Source organism: Sminthopsis crassicaudata, chromosome 4 (assembly GCF_048593235.1).
Source record: "Sminthopsis crassicaudata isolate SCR6 chromosome 4, ASM4859323v1, whole genome shotgun sequence".
NCBI lineage: Eukaryota > Metazoa > Chordata > Mammalia > Dasyuromorphia > Dasyuridae > Sminthopsis > Sminthopsis crassicaudata.
Window position 1 is genome coordinate 286,052,933 of NC_133620.1, and position 17,204 is coordinate 286,070,136.

General features: G+C 33.5%; 1 long non-coding RNA gene across 1 annotated transcript in view; it reads left to right on the plus strand.

Annotated features, from left to right (window-relative positions):
- The window catches only part of LOC141566504 (uncharacterized), a 64,528-nt gene that overhangs the window by 35,103 nt on the left and 12,221 nt on the right, over positions 1-17,204 (plus strand). Inside the window, exon 4 of the long non-coding RNA XR_012489337.1 lies at positions 7,008-7,117. This is a non-coding gene — a long non-coding RNA (uncharacterized LOC141566504). The remainder of the gene's footprint in view (positions 1-7,007; positions 7,118-17,204) is intronic.

The following is a 17,204-nucleotide window of genomic DNA, read 5'->3' on the forward strand; positions in this document are numbered from 1 at the left end:
GAATAATATCAGATTATAGTCCTATGAGCTTTCACCTCAAATAGCAAGTCTCACTAAATACAGCCTAGGGCTAAGTATTATTATTCCTCTCCTGCTGCTGCAAGTTTAGCAACCTTTAAAAATTTACTCAATTTTTTTTCTTCCTTGTCTTTGTCTTTTTCTCCTAGAATCTCAACTTACTCTGCTATAAAATAAATTACTGAAAATTAAGAAAATAATTACTTTCTGGAATCCTACATTGCTAGAGAATATGTGATACTTTACCTAGAAAACACCAGGTAGACAGTACTGGCCAATTGCTGAAAAACTCCAGATTAAGAGATATGCCATCTCTTAAATGATTGTATTTTCTCTTCTTAAAGCAAAATATAATTTTAAGGCTGGAATTTATTAAGACTAAATTGATTCAAGATATACATACTTTCCACAGGTCATAGACAAATAACCTTAGTTAAAATTCACTCTATATTATATAAACAAGTTTGAAAATTTTCACCCCTATTTTGTGCAAGTGGTGTTTGTATACCATTTACTTTGTAGGAATTCCACCACAGAAAAAGCTCTTGCAGAGGTTTGATAAAAGTTTATGATCACATGGTCCCAAGAAAACTAATAAGTTTAAAAGCAGATTTTACTAAGGTCTTTTCTTTACCTGCATAGTAATCAATAAATAATTTTCTCTTTTAAAATATACTCATAACTAATGCTAAGTGAAATGAGAAGAACCAGGAGATCATTGTACATGACAATATCAATATTATATGACAATCAATTCTAATGAACGTGAGTCTTTCCGACAATGAGATGATTGATGCCAGTTCCAGTAATCTTGCAATGAAGAGAGCCATCTACAAACACCCAGAGAAAGGACTATAAGGAACTGAATGTGGATCATAACATAACATTCTCACTCTTTTTGTTGTTGTTCGCTTGCATTTTTTTTTCTTACTCACTTTCTTTTTTTGACCTGGTTTTTCTGTGTAGCAAGATAATTGTATAAACTTGTTTTCACATATTGGATTTGACATATATTTTAACATGTTTAACATATATTGAATTGCTTGCCATCTAAGGGAGGGGATGGGGGGAAGGAGAAAATCTGAAACACAAGGGCTATGCAAGAATCAGTGTTGTCAAATTATCCATGCATACGTTTGAAAATAAAAAGCTTTATATATACTCATAGAGGGGCTGCTAAATGGCACAGTGGATAGAGTACTGATCCTGAATTCAGGAGGATCTGAGTTCAAATTTGGCCTAATACACTTAATAAATACTTTTTAGCTGTGTGACCATGACCAAGTCACTTAACCCTAATTGCCTCAAAAAAAAAAATTATATATATATATATATATACTTATAGTACCCACATGTGCAAGAGTGTTTGGAGTAGCCTATTTTGTAGTGGCTAGGAACTGAAATGCCCCAGTGGATGCCCTTCAGTTGAGGAATGGCTGAATAAGCTATGGTATATGAATATAATACGAATATAATGGAATATTATTGTTCTGTAAGAAATGATGAGCAGGCTGATTTCAGAAAAGCCTGGACAGATTTATATGAACTGTGCTGAGTGAAGTTAGAAAAACCAAGAGAATATTGTACATAATAACAAGATTATGTGATGGTCAACTATGATGGATTTGGCTCTTTTCAACAGAGAGGTGATTCAAGGCTATTTCAATAAACTGGGATGGAAAGTGCCATCCATATCCACAGATGGATGTATTGGAGATTGAATGTAAATCAAAGCATAGTATTATGTTTTATAAGCAACCTTTTTGAAGGTTGTTATTTATTTTTTTCCTTTCTCATTTTTTTTTCCTTTTGATCTGATTTTTGTTTTGTTCAGCATGATGAATTTATTTAGAAGAATCCCACACATTTAACTTATGGGAAGCTGGGAAGGGAGAGGAAAGGGAGAAAAATCTGGAACACAAGGTTTTGCAAAGATGGATATTGGAAACTATCTTTGCATGTATTTGGAAAAATAAAATACCATTAAAAGAAAAAAATATATATTCATAAACTGAAGTTTCCAGTTTCTCAAATTACAGATGGTAGAATGTTACAAAATGTAGTCTGCAGGATTGGTAAAGTAACATATCAGTTTTTAAACATTTTCCCACATTTTTTAAACAGTACGATTAATAATCTAACATAATGATAAAATTCACTTTTCTTTTTTTAAAAAACATTTTAATAGTTTTTATTTACCAGATATATGCATGGGTAATTTTACAACATTGACAATTGCCAAACCTTTTGTTCTAATTCTTCCCCTCCTTCCCACCCCCACCCCCCAGATGGCAGTCTGACCTATACATGTTAAATATGTTAAAGTATAAATTAAATACAATATATGTATACATGTCCAAACAGTTGTTTTGCTGTACAAAAAGAATCGGACTTTGAGATAGTGTACAATTAGCCTGTGAAGGAAATACAAAATGCAGGTGGACAAAAATAGAGGGATTGGGAATTCTATGTAGTGGTTCATAGTCATCTCCCAGAGTTCTTTCGCTGGGTGTAGCTGGTTCAGTTCATTACTGCTCTATTGAAACTGATTTGGTTCATCTCATTGTTGAAAATGGCCACGTCCATCAGAATTGATCATCATACAGTATTGTTGTTGAAGTGTACAACGATCTCCTGGTCCTGCTCATTTCACTCAGCATCAGTTCATGTAAGTCTCTCCAGGCCTTTCTGAAATCATCCTGTCGGTCATTTCTTACAGAACAATAATTAAAATTCACTTTTCTAACAGCATTATCTGATATAATAGTTTGCCAAATTTTACAATATAAGAAAAATTAGAAACAGAATAATACCATAAGTGATATTACATATTTGAAGCTTTAAATAAAACCTATTACCAATTAGGTGACTTCATTGGTGCTTCATTTTTGAAGAAGAGAAAATCTGTGTATTAGAATCAAGATACGGTGTGTCTGGCTGTGGCTGATCAGACCAATTTGCTCTGCCACAGGTCAGATACAAATGGTCCATTTGAACATTTGGGGTGGATTCCCTAACTTTGTGCATCTCAAATTTCTTCTGAGATATTTCAGTTCAATTCAGAATTGAACCTTTTCAGATGAGGGCATACCATGCTGGGCAGTCTTGTGTTAATGTCTCCCATATTACACAATAAATTCTAAATTTCTTGAGAGAGCCCTTGAAAGTATTCTTGTATTGCTTTTACTGATCACCAAGTGAGTAACTTGTTTTTTGTGTGTTCCCCATAAAATTGTTTTTTGGCAAGTGTACATTTGGCATTCAAACAATGTGGCCAGCCCAACATAGTTGCACACTCTGAAGTAGAGTTTGAATGCTTGGCAATTTAGTTTGAGAAAGGACTGCAATGTCTGGTATATTATCTAGCCAGTACTCTTTAGAATCAGGTAAACTTAATTCAATTGAATGAATTTCCAAATTACCTTACACAGAAAATTTTATTCATCTCATCACCATTGGCATTGCATAATGATCACATTGATCATTGTCAATCTCTGCAAAGGACAAGAAAACAAACTATTTTGTGACAACTACAAGAGGATCTCTTGTCTAGTTTTTGCTGGCAAGATGCTTCTCAGCATTTTCTTTAGTTGGCTGGAAATAGTTACCTTCATGAAAGTGGATGTGACTTAGAAAAGTCTGAGGAATAGTCATGATATTTGCTGACTAACAATTCCAGGAGAAATGCCAGGAGCAGAACAGAGGTCTATCAGCCTGACCAAGCCCTTTAATACAATCAATCAGTCATGAGGGCCTGTGGAAGAACATGGTGAAATTGTGTTGCCCACTGAAGTTCATCAGCATTGTACTCCAGTTTCATGATGCATACTTGCATAGATTTTGGATGAAGGATAATGTTCTCATACCAATAAGAACTGAAAAAAACCGGGAGTTTTTCTTGTTGGTATTTTTGTGTTTTTTTTTTCCTCTTGAAAAGCAGTTTTAAATTGCTCTGGAGAGAAGTAGGAGAAGAGGGGTGAGAAAGAAAGGTGGAGTGAGCAGCAGCAATAGTAAATGAAGAATATTTTCCAGGAGAATTATTTTAATCCTTATAGATGCTTAAACCATATGAACATATTCCTATCTCTGTTTCTTCCTTCTGTTTTATAACCATATGCTGTTGGTGGTATGGTTCATTACTAAGTGTTTCTCTATTATTGCATGTTCTGATTACTGACATTTTATATCTTTTTTTTTACAATGGATTTCTATGCAAATTAAGACATTTTTAAGGTACCACTTCATACTTCTCAGATAATGATGAATGTTTTAGGGCATATGGGAAAACTGATTCACTAATGCATTGTTGGTGGAGTTATGAAATGATTCAATCATTTTGGAGAGCAATTGAAACTATGCCCAAAGGGCTATCAAACTGTGTATATATCCTTTGATCGTGCTGTGTCTCTCCTGGGTCTGCATCCCAAAGAGATCATAAAAGAGGGAAAAGGACCCACATGTGAAAAAATCTTTGTAGTAGCCTTTTTTTGTAGTGTCATGGAATTGGGAATTGAGTGGATACCTGTCAGGTGGGGAATAGCTGAATAAGCTATGGTATATGAATGTAATGGAATATTATTTTTCTATAAGAAATGATGAACAGGCTGATTTCAGAAAAGCATCTGGAAAGTTTTACATGAACTAATGCTAAGTGAAGTGAGCAGAAACACGAGTAACAACAAGATTATGTTTTGATCAATTATGATGGACTTGGTTCTTTTCAACAATGAGGTGATTTAAGATGATTCCAATAGACTTGTGCTGGAGGGTACCATCCACATCCAAAGAGAGAATTATGGTGATTGAATATAGATCAAAGCATAGTATTTTCACTTTTTGTTGCTGTTGTTGTTTGGTTGATTTTTCTAGTGTTTTGGTTTTTTTTAAACTTTTAATCTGCTCAGCATGACAAATATGGAAATATGTTTAGAAGTATTACGTATGTTTAATTTATATCAGATAGCTTGCTGTCTTGGGAAGAGGGAAAGGAGAAAATTTAGAGGTTTTGCAAAGGTGAATGTTGAAAGTTTCCTTTGAAAAATAAAATACTATAATTAATATTCAAATAAATATATTTTAAAAACTCCTATGGATTTCTAGATAAAGATGATTTTTATTGTATTCTGAATTGATGTTTTTATTACAGAGTATGTTTAGGGGTGGGAGGGAAGTCTATGAAAAATTGATTGTACAAAATTTAGTTGGCTGAAAAACCTCTTTTTTAGCCTAGTAACCATAAGAATTTCCTGGGGTTTCAGCGCTTTTATGAATTTAATTAATGATCTGTATTTTTAATCTTTCTAACTTTCTAACTTGGCAGAGAAGGGAAGCCATGAGGAGCTGGGATTCTTGCCCTAGAATAAAAACAAAGCAAAGTAAAAAACCTCTTAAGTCAATTACTTTTTTCTCCTAGTCAACAGATTACTGTACACTGAGATCTTTGGGGTTTTTTTTCCCTCTTAACTCAACCTTCCACAAAAAGGTCCTCCAGAGGAAGTTCTGCCCTAAGCTGCCTCCCATCGGTAGAGAAATATGTGATGAAGAAAAATCAATTCTACCTATTCCCCTGAAGGGAGAAAGCAAAAAATTGCCTCTGAGGCAAACTGTCCACCAGAATGACATTTGCTGAGCAACAATATATTGGGGAGTAGTAAAGAAAAATTTGCCAGACAATTAACTATACATTTTTGGTTTCTGTACATGTAAGTTATCTTTTGTCTTAGTAGAGACAACCAGGTGGTGCCCTAGGTCTAGAATCAGAAACTGTTGTTCAGTCCTGTCTGAGTCTTCCTAGTCCTGTTTGGAGTTTTCTTGACAAAAATAATGGAGTCTTTTGCCATTTTCTTCTCCAGATCATTTTACAGATAGGAGACTGAGGCAAACAGGGTTAAGTGTCTTTTCCAAAGTCACATAGCTAGTATCTGAGACCATATTTGAATTTAGAAAAATAAGTCTTCCTGATTCGAGACCCAGAACTCTATCCATGGAGCCACCTAGAATCCAGAAGATTTGAGTTCAAATATGAACTCAGACATTTACTAGCTATGTGACCCTGAGAAAATCATTTAATCTCACTCTCCTTAACTATAAAATGGAGATAATAATAGCATTTACCTCCTAAATTAAATGAGAAAATGTTTATAAAACATTTAGGATTCCTTTTGTTACCTTCTTTCTAGGACCTTTAGATGTCCATTTCTTAATCATTCCCCAAAAGACAGACCCTAATGCATATTTGAGTCTGGATAGTCAATAATGTTTATGTGATTTGTATCCATTCTGGTAGGAAAGTAAAATCCTTAGTCATTGGAAGGGCTAGTCAGCCTATTGAAGTAGAATTTCTAAGTGGGTATCAGATACTGCAAAACACCCACAGAAAACCTGGACCACTTGTACTTCCTTTTTAGCTCTACCAGCCAGATGAGTTTTATTAACAAGGAGTCATAAGGATCAACAGTGAGTATCTGCCAAAAAAGTGACTTAATGTGATCTTGCATGAGCACCTTAAATTAATCTCCTTCCTAAATTAGGTCTATGCCTTCTAAAAACAAATGCCTCCATCCAGATTTACATAGGGATGATAATTCTATTTTAGGGATTTCCCTTTCTGATTATCTATGAGTTTTCATTTTTATTTTTTTACTGATATGTTACTGTATTTATATGTTTTTCTAATAGATTTAGAGATCTCAGCCAGAAAACAAAACAAAACAAAACAAAACAAAAAAAAAAAAAAAAAAAAAAAAAACAACCGTTTATGGATACTAAGAGAGTCTAAATAGAAAATGCAGATAATAAATGATTAACTGAATTTAGCTGCAATATGGGCCTAGTTTAATTATGCCATCACCTTGACAACTACATTATAATAGAAAATTTATATTTTCCTTCCCCCAAAATATAATATTGCAGATGAAATTCTGCATGCTTGATTACCAGAAAGATGATAAGATTTTGCCATTGAACTGCTTTCATATTATTTTCTTCAGCAGGTTTCAAGATACCTCAAAATGCTGATGACTCAGAGATCTCTAAAGACTATTATATTTCTAATTATCTTTGTCTGTGCTTGTTTGGATATATCTCAGGAAGCTCAAAAGTAAGAAAAATTTTTGTTAATTAATAGTTTCAGTTATAAATGAGTAAGGTTCTCTGTCAAGTTCATTCTTTTTTTTTCTTTAATGGATTTACTAGCTTTTATGCTGCCTATTAAATTATTATTATTATTACTTGGTTAAAACTCGTGATTTTATTGGTGCAAGGAATTCCCAGCATGGAAAGCATCTCCACTGATTGCATAGTCTTTGAATCTTATACATACAAAAAAGTTATCTAGGGTCTTTTAAGAGGTTATGACTTGCCTATTATCCTAAAGCTGGTATGTATCAGAGGCAAAATTTTGGTTTCAGATTTAGTTTCAGAGTATTTTCTGTCTATTGTGCTATATGGCAAATCATTTAGGTAGATCAGTAATATCAGAGAAAAGGACACTGGCAAGAATTCGAAATCTGAGAAAAGAATACTGAAACCTCAACATGTGTGTGTTTGTGTGTGTGTGTGTGTGTGTGTGTGTGTGTTGGGACCAAGGAAGAATAGAAGAATATTGATTTTTAGAAATATAATGCTAGAATTGGTAGAGACTTGAGACAGTAGGGTATGGTAGAAAATGAGACAGATTTGGGGGCTAAGGATCAGTTCATCAAATCTTGACTCTTCTAGTTAATTACAGGTGTTCTCTTGGGGAAACTTCCTAAATCAATATGGGTTTCAGTTTCCTCCTCTGTAAAATGAAGGTATTAGGTTCAATAACCTTTAAGATTTCTTTCATCACTAACTCTATGATATTATGATTTTTTTTAATAGATGGGGGAAAGAGGGAGAATTTTGAGAGAATCAAAGCAAGAGGGACAGAGAAATCTAGAACACCTCACACATCTTCGTTTTCTAATTCCCTAATGCACTTTTCTAATACATTCTTATGTTTTCCAATGGTCTGTGTGGGGATTTTCTCTGCTCACCAGACTAGCAGTTCCATGAAGGCAGGAACTGAATCTTATCCTACCTTTGAACCCCTAATGTAATATATTCTGTACGGCAAGCGCTTGAATTAAATCAAATAGAATAGAATTTAGGCTTCCTAACTTAGTCCAGGGCTTAAAAAGCACAAAAGTGATAGAAAGAAGAAAAAAACAGAAATAGTCAAATTAGAAGGTAGCTAATTTAAATCTAAAAGCATTTAAGAGGACAGAGCAGTTCTATATAAGGTGTTCACTTAAAAATGGTGACATTTTCCAGCGATTTATTCATCATTAATCTCTGGAGGTAGGAGGGAAATTCAGACTGTCCCTACACTTATCGTGAGATCTTACCATACTACAACTATGCATATAATTCAAGGCAGTCAAAGACAGATGGGAAGGTTCAATAAAGAGAGAGTACTTGTCACAACCAAAAAAAAAAAAAAAAAAAAAAAAATTGGAAGGAGAGTAGTGTCCATTGATGAAGAATAATTGAACACATTTTTATAAGAATACATGAAATCTACTATGAAACAAAGGATATAAAGTTTCTTGAGAAACTTAGGAAGACTTTTGTAAACTGATATACAGGAGAGTAGGTGAAACCAAGAAAATAATTATATCATGATCACAATAACACAAAGGAAAACAACTTGAAAAGTCTTCAGAATTTTGCGCAATGCCTCTGAGGCACATTGTAATTTCAGAACATCCCACCATGAAGCAGAGAGAGGATGGATGATAGGGTCAGAATAATGCATACATTTTCAGACATGGTTGACTTGTTGATTTGTGTTGCTTAACTTTCCAACTTTGTTACAAGAAAGTGTTCTATGGGGAGGGATTGAAAAGGAGAAAAGTCATTATAAAGTGACAATGACAAAAATGCTTCAAGGAAAGGAATATAAGGCTTAAAAATAAAGTGATTTGCTTATGATCTGAATGTATGATATGAATTCTAGCCCTTCAAAAAAAGTATTACTGATTTTAATTGCTTTGTGGTTTGGGGGAAAACATATTTGTATCTGCATGTAACTGCATGTACTTTTAATTTTTATTTATTTACTTATTTAATTTTTTTTTTTTTTTTTTGCTGAGGCAATTGGGGTTAAATGATTTGTCCAGAATCACACAGCTAGGAAGTGTTAAGCATCCAAGGCCAGATTTGAACACATCTTCCTGACTTTAGGGCTGGTACTCTATCCACTGTGCAACCTAGCTGCCCCCATACTTATGATTTATATAATTAAAAAAAATTATAAGTATATTAAATTAATAGAAATGCAGTACTGGAGCTCACTCTTAAAAGAAGTTCCTTGGTGAATTTTTTTGTAAAACAAATATTTATTTGGTAACAGTCTCATTTCCTAAATTATTTGTTTTGCAAATTCCAGTGTGTGTGTGTATGTGTGTTTCTTAAATTAAGGCACACCCATATTTTTGGTTTCTGATTTTGGGAGGAACCAAAAAAGTAGCCATGACACAGTAATTCATTGCTGGCAGAATTGTAAATTAGTTCAACTATTTTGGAAAACAATATGGAATTGTGCAAGAAAGGTTACCAAATTCTTAATACCCCATGACCCAGAATTTATACTTCTGAAACTAATTCCTTCCAAGGAGATTACTGAGAGCAAAAAAATACATACATACAAGGGTGTGCTAGAGTTAAGGCTTACCAGCTCACAAGAACTGATAGTTAAATTTTCAGTGTGAGCATTTATATCTTAGAAATCACCAAATGCTACAAATCAAAGCTTAATTTATTGTTTTTTTGATTGTCTGGACTTAAGAAAATTATGGGAAATGTTAATAATTCAGATTAAATTTAAAAGTCTGACCTGCATGCAATTTTCTCCCCAGAAAACCAGTTTTTAACATTGACTAAAACCTGCACACATACATATATTTTTTGATTCAATGATTAAGAAATGTCTGACTCTTCATAATCCCATTTTGGAGCTTTCTTTGCAAAGATCCTGGAGCGGTTTGTCATTTTCTTCTCCATCTCATTTTACAGATGAGGAAACTGAGGCAAATAGTTATGTAGCTTGCCCAGTGTCACCCAGCTAGGAAGTATCTGATTTGAAATCACAATGAATCTTCCTGACTCCAGGCTTGGTGCTCTGTCCACTATGCTACCTAGTTGTTTACATATATACACATGGATATGTAAATATGCATACATACATCCACACAAAATGTTGATAGCATTATTTGTGATAATAAAAATTTGGAAATGAAATGTGCCCATCAACTGGAGAATAAATCATACTATATAAGCAAATATAATGGAATATTATAGCACATTAAGGAATAACAAAAATAGAAAAATTCAGAAAAATATGGGAAGACTCATATGAAATGATTCGGAGTGGAAAAAGGAGGACCAAAAGAACACTATAAATAATGATTACAATTGTGCAAATAAAAATAAGGAGAAGCAGCAAATCTCATGTTAGATAAAATTCTCAGTGTTGGTACCAAAGAGAAAGTGTACATTTTTCCTTTCTGTTAATAATTGATGATGTTTCCTCACCTATTTAACCCTCTTGCCCTACCAAAAAATATACTATAAAAAGGATTGTCTGACTGTTTATTGGGAAGTAATTGTTGTGCCAAAAGATAGAGCTAAGGACTGGGTATATTTTTACTGGTATAAGGAACTCTGAAGTGAGGAAACTCTTTTTATCAATGCAGGGGGATTACCTTTTCTGAAACTTCTGAAAGGCTGCCTAATAGAATTGCCTAAAGAATCGAAAACTTAAGTGAATTGTGAGCTGGCTTATTTTAATATTTTTATTTTTTCTAATTACATTTAAAACATTTTTACATTTATTACATTAACAAAGCACATATGAAGTTATGCAAAGTATTTCAATAAAAATCATGTTGTGAAAGAAAACATAAATCTCCCACCCTTAAAAAAAAACCCTTAAGATAAATAAAGTTATGGAAAATTATTGCCGTTGATGTAAAGTTGTACAAAATACTTCATTTTTCTAGACCTTTTTATATAAAAACTAAGGAAATTGGACTAGAAAACAATTAGAGAGAATAAGTATCCTTATAAGTATTGTATTTAGACACAATCTGCTCTTTCTCTGAGTATGGATAGGATTTTTCTTCATAAGTCTTTCAGAGTAGTCATAGATTATTGTATTGTTGAGAACAGCAAAGTCATTCACAGCTGATCATCGCAGAACATTGCTATTACTTTGTACACAGTACATTTCACTTTGTTTCAGTTCTTGTAGGACTTTCTAGGCTTTTCCGAGAACATTCTACTTATTTCCCATAGAACAATAATAACCCCACAACTTATTCAGCCATTCCCCAATTGATGGAAAGACCCTCAGTTTCAGTGTTTTTGCCCTGAAAGCTGCTGTAAATATTTTTATACATATAGGACCTTTTCCTTTTTTTTTTTTTTTTTAATTATCTTTTGGGATTATTGCTTAGTAGTGGTATTGTGGGTCAAAGGATATACATGATTTTATAGCCCTTTTGATTCTTTCTCTATTGGGGCATGCTCTTACTTTTTAAAAATTTGATTCATCTTCCTTTTTGTTTGGGAAATTAGACTATCAGATAAATTTGCTTCAAAAATCTTTTTACTTTGCTATTTGTTTTTCCTCCTATTTATTCTACTCTCTCCCCTTTTTCAAGTATTTCAAGTATTCCCTCCTCAAGTATTTTGCTACTGATCACTCCCTCCCCCATTATGCCCTCCTTTATATCATTTTCTGCCCTTCCTATATCCCATTCCCCATTTCTTCCAAAGTAAGATAGATTTCTATACCCATATTGGATGTACATGTTATTTCCTCTTTGATTCAATTCTGATGAGACTTAAGTTTACTCACTTCTCTCTTCTTCCTCTTCCTCTCCACTGCAAAAACCGCTTTTTATGGCAGATAATTTATACCATTTCACTCCCTTTCCCTTTCCCTTCCTGAAAGTACATTCTTCTCTCATCCCTTAATTTTTTTTTTAAAAGACATTATCTTTTCATATTCAACTCACATCTGTGCCTATATATATACTCCTTCTAACTGCCATAATAATGAAAAAGTTAAAATGAGTTACAAGTATTATCCTCCCATGTAGGAATATTAAGAAATAAATCTTATTGAGTCCTTTATATCATATCATTTTTCTGATGATGACCTCATCCTTCTCCTAAGTCCTGTTTTTGAAAATCAACTATCCTCACTACTGATCAGAGAAATGTAAATTAAGACAACTCTGAGATATCACTACACATCTGTCAGATTGGCTAAGATGACAGAAACAAATGATGATGAATGTTGGAGGGGCTGTGGGAAAACTGGGACACTGATGCATTGTTGATGGAGTTGTGAAAGAATCCGGCCATTCTGGAGAGCAATTTGAAACTATGATCAAAAAGTTATCAAACTGTGCATACCCTTTGATGCAGCAGTGCTACTACTGGGCTTATATCCCAAAGAAATACTAAAGAAGGGAAAGGGACCTGTATGTGCCAAAATGTTTGTGGCAGCCCTTTTTGTAGTGGCTAGAAACTGGAAAATGAATGGATGTCCATCAGTTGGAGAATGGTTGGGTAAATTATGGTATATGAAGGTTATGGAATATTATTGTTGTGTAAGAAATGACCAGCAGGATGAATACAGAAAGGCTTGGAGAGACTTACATGAACTGATGCTGAGTGAAAAGAACAGAACCAGAAGATCGCTGTACACTTCAATGTTGTATGAAGATGTATTCTGATGGAAGTGGATATCATCAATATAAAGAAGATCCAACTCACTTCCAGTCGATCAATGATGGACAGAAACAACTACACCCAGAGAAGGAACACTGGGAAGTGAATGTAAATTGTTTGCACTACTGTCTATCTACCCAGGTTACTTATACCTTCGGAATCCAATGCTTACCGTGCAACAAGAAAATTGGATTTACACACATATATTGTATCTAGGTTATACTCTAACATATGTAAAATGTATGGGATTGCCTGTCATCTAGGAGAGGGAGTAGAGGGAGAGAGGGGAAAATTTGGAAAAATGAATACAAGGGATAATGTTGTAAAAAAAAATAAAATTACTCATGCATAAAAAAATTTAAAAAAAAAGAAAGAAAATCAAATATCCTATTCAGCTCTGGTCTTTTCATCATCAATGCTTGAAAATCTTCTATTTCATTGAATATCCACCTTTTCCACAGAAGGATTATACTCATTTTTGCTAAGTAGGTAATTCTTGGTTGTAATCCTAACTCCATTGCTCTTTGGAATATTATATCTATATCTATAGTCTAAGATTTCTAGTCCTTTAATGTAGAAACTGCTAAGTCTTGGAACAAGTTGATAGAAAAGCTAGAAAAGATTTACATGAACTGAGTGAAGCAAGCAGAACCAGGAAAACATTTCACACAGCAAAAACAAGATTGTGTGATCATCAACTGTGACACTTGGTTCTTTTCAGTAATTCAGAGATCCAAGGCAATCCCAATAAACTTTGAATGGAAAACACTGTCCTCATCCAGAGAGTGACCTATGGAGACTGTGAATCAACACATACTATTTTCACTTTTCTTCTTTTTTTTTATTTCTCATGGTTTATCCCTTTTGTTTTGATTTTTTTCTCTCATCCTGACTCATGGAAATATGTAAAAAAATGAATGTACAGGTACAACCTAAATTTTTTTAAATAATTAAAAAAAGAAATTAAATTTAAATGACTTGACCAAGTTCACAAAGACTGAAGGCAGAATTTTTGAACCAAAGCTTTTCTGGCCCTGAGGCTGGTGCTCTATCTACTATATCTTCTTGCTGCTTGGTTATTAATCAATCACCAAACACTTATCAAATGCCTAATATGTCGCAGTCCTGTGCTAGGCATTAGAGATGAAAATATAATGAAACAATCTTTTCACTTAAATGAATATATAAGGATAATAATAATAAAAAAACTAATGGTGGCTATAAAACTGGTTTTATAGGTGGGTGATATAGTAGATAGAATGTTAGACTTGGAGTCAGAAAGACTTGAGGCACTGAGCAATATGACCTTGAGCCAGCCACTTTACCTTTGTTTGCCTTAATTTCCTCATTTATAAAATGGAGATGAGTAATTATAGCATCTACCTCCTAGGATTATTGTGAGGATCAAATGACATAATAATTGTGAAGCATTTAGTACCATCTGAAACATAGCAGATTCTATATAAATTCTTCTTCCCTTTCCTTCCTTTCTCTATTCCATCACATACTATTTTTGTGATATCAGATAAGTCACTTGATCCTTCTGGGTTTTGATTTCCTCATCCAAATTTAATTTCATTATCTACTAGTTGGGGATATTAAGGCTTTTTTTTTTCTATGTCTAAAATTATTCGTTTCAATGCCAAGCACTGGAATAAATTTCATTATCAGCTTTCTGGAGTTGAGATGATGGGTCACTAGCTTGATCAGAGTTCTTAAATCTTTCAGAGTTGTGGGATATTGATACTTTCTTTTTTTTAATATAGCTTTTTATTTACCAGATATACGCATGGGTAATTTTACAGCACTGACAATTAACAAACCTTTTGTCCCAATTTTTCTCCTCCTTCCCTCCACCCCCTCCCCCAGATGGCAGGTTGACCAATACACGTTAAATATGTTAAAGTATAAATTAAATACAATATATGTATACAGGGACATTAATAATTTTGCTGCTTTTCTCATGGAGTTGTGAGATTCAGTTGTGAGAATGCAAGTAAAAGAGCATATAAAACATATAATATGATATAAATGCTTTATAAATATAAAACATAATTTTTGTGAATTTGTAAATTATACATTTATAAATATAATATTTAATATATAAATATAAATATATATTTGACATCTATAAAATTTATAGATTTATAAATTACAAAATATATATTACATTATATAGCATAATAAAAAAATGACATCTCCATTTAAAATATTTGGGTAGACGATTTGTGGTATTCTAAACTTGTATAGGTCTGATCAGTTACAGACGCACACACTGTACATTGGCATAGTGATGTCATTTTGGTCCTTGTCAAGAAATAAAGGACAACTACCCAACTATATGCATGTGTTTTGCAAATCATTACATAAATTTTAGTCTACAGGGCACATAATATGGTAAATAGAAGGCCAGACTTTGGAGCCATGAGGACCTGATTTAAGTCCTCCTTTTTTTTTTTTTAAATTAATTTTATAATTATAGAAATTTTTTGACAGTATATATGCATGAGTAATTTTAAAAATAACATTATCCCTTGTATTCATTTTTCCAAAATTTCCCCTCCCTCCCTGTACTCTCTCCCCTAGATGACAATCCCATACATTTTACATGTGTTACAGTATAACCTAGATACAATATATGAGTGTAAATCCAATTTTCTTATTGCACGTTAATATTGGATTCTGAAGGTATCCTGGGTAGATAGACAGTAGTGCTAACAGTTTACATTAAATTCCCAGTGTTCCTTCTCTGGATGTAGCTGTTTCTGTCCATCATTGATCAGCTGGAAGTGAGTTGGATCTTCTTTATGTTGAAGATATCCATTTCCATCAGAATACATCTTCATCCAACATTGAAGTATACAGCAATCTTCTGGTTCTATTCATTTCACTCAGCATCAGTTCATGCAAGTCTCTCTCAGCCTGTCTGTATTTGTCCTGCTGGTCATTTCTTACAGAGAAATAATATTCCATAACCTTCATATACCATAATTTACCCAACCATTCTCCAATTGATGGAATCCATTCATCTTCCAGTTTCTAGCCACTATGGAAAGGGCTCCCACAAACATTTTGGCACATACAGGTCCCTTTCCCCTCTTTAGCCCAGTAGTAGCCCTTCTAGATCAAAGGGTATGCACAGTTTGATAACTTTTTGGGCATAGTTCCAAATTGTTCTCCAGAATGGCTGGATTCTTTCACAACTCCACCAACAATGTATTAGTGTCCCAGTTTTCCCACATCCCCTCCAACATTAATCATTATTTGTTCCTGTCATCTTAGCCAATCTGACAAGTGTGTAGTGGTATCTCAGAGCTGTCTTAATTTGCATTTCTCTGATCAGTAGTGATTTGGAACACTCTTTCATATGAGTGGATATAGTTTCAATTTCATCATCTGAGAATTGTCTGTTCATATCCTTTGACCATTTATCAATTGGAGAATGGTTTGATTTCTTATAAATTAGGGTCAGTTCTCTATACATTTTGGAAATGAGACCTTTTTTCAGAACCTTTAACTTTAAAAATATTTTCCCAATTTGTTACTTCCCTTCTAATCTTGTTTGCATTAGTATCGTTTGTACAGAAACTTTTTAGTTTGATGTAATCAAAATCTTCTATTTTGTGATCAATAATGATCTCTAGTTCTCCTCTGGTCATAAATTCCTTCCTCCTCCACAGGTCTGAGAGGTAGACTATTCTCTGTTCCTCTAGTCTATTTATGATCTCATTCTTTATGCCTAAATCATGGACCCATTTTGATCTTATCTTGGTATATGGTGTTAAGTGTTGATCCATATCTGATTTCTGCCATACTAATTTCCAGTTTCCCCAACAGATTTTTTCAAATAATGAATTTTTATCCCAAAAGTTGGTATCTTTGGGTTTGTCAAACACTAGATTGCTATAGTTGTACCCTTTTTTGTCCTTTGTACCTAATTTGTTCTACTGATTGGTCTATTTTTTAGCCAATACCAAATGGTTTTGGTGACTGCTGCTTTATAATATAGCTTTAGATCAGGTACACCTAGACCACCTTCATCTGTATGTCCTCCTTCTGAAACATGCTATAATTGTGTGACCATGAATAAATCATCTATCATCTCAAAACTCCAGGCAAGTCTCTAAGCTAGGAGTTAGAAAGAAGAATAATTAATTTTCTATCTTATCTTTCTGAGCAAGACCAATTTAGGGGAGGAAAAAAAACAGAGCACCACCACCATTCCCATCTCCAAAATCATTAAGCAAAACAATTTTAAAAACAATGGTGGTGAATGATTGTATATCCAATCACATCTTTTCCTTATAACCAGAAGAACTGAATGCTACCTACATTAAGTTTATCAAAGCAGCATTAAAATGATCCATTGTATTTACTATGAGTTTTGTTGCTTTTTATATTAGGATCATATTTATTTCAAA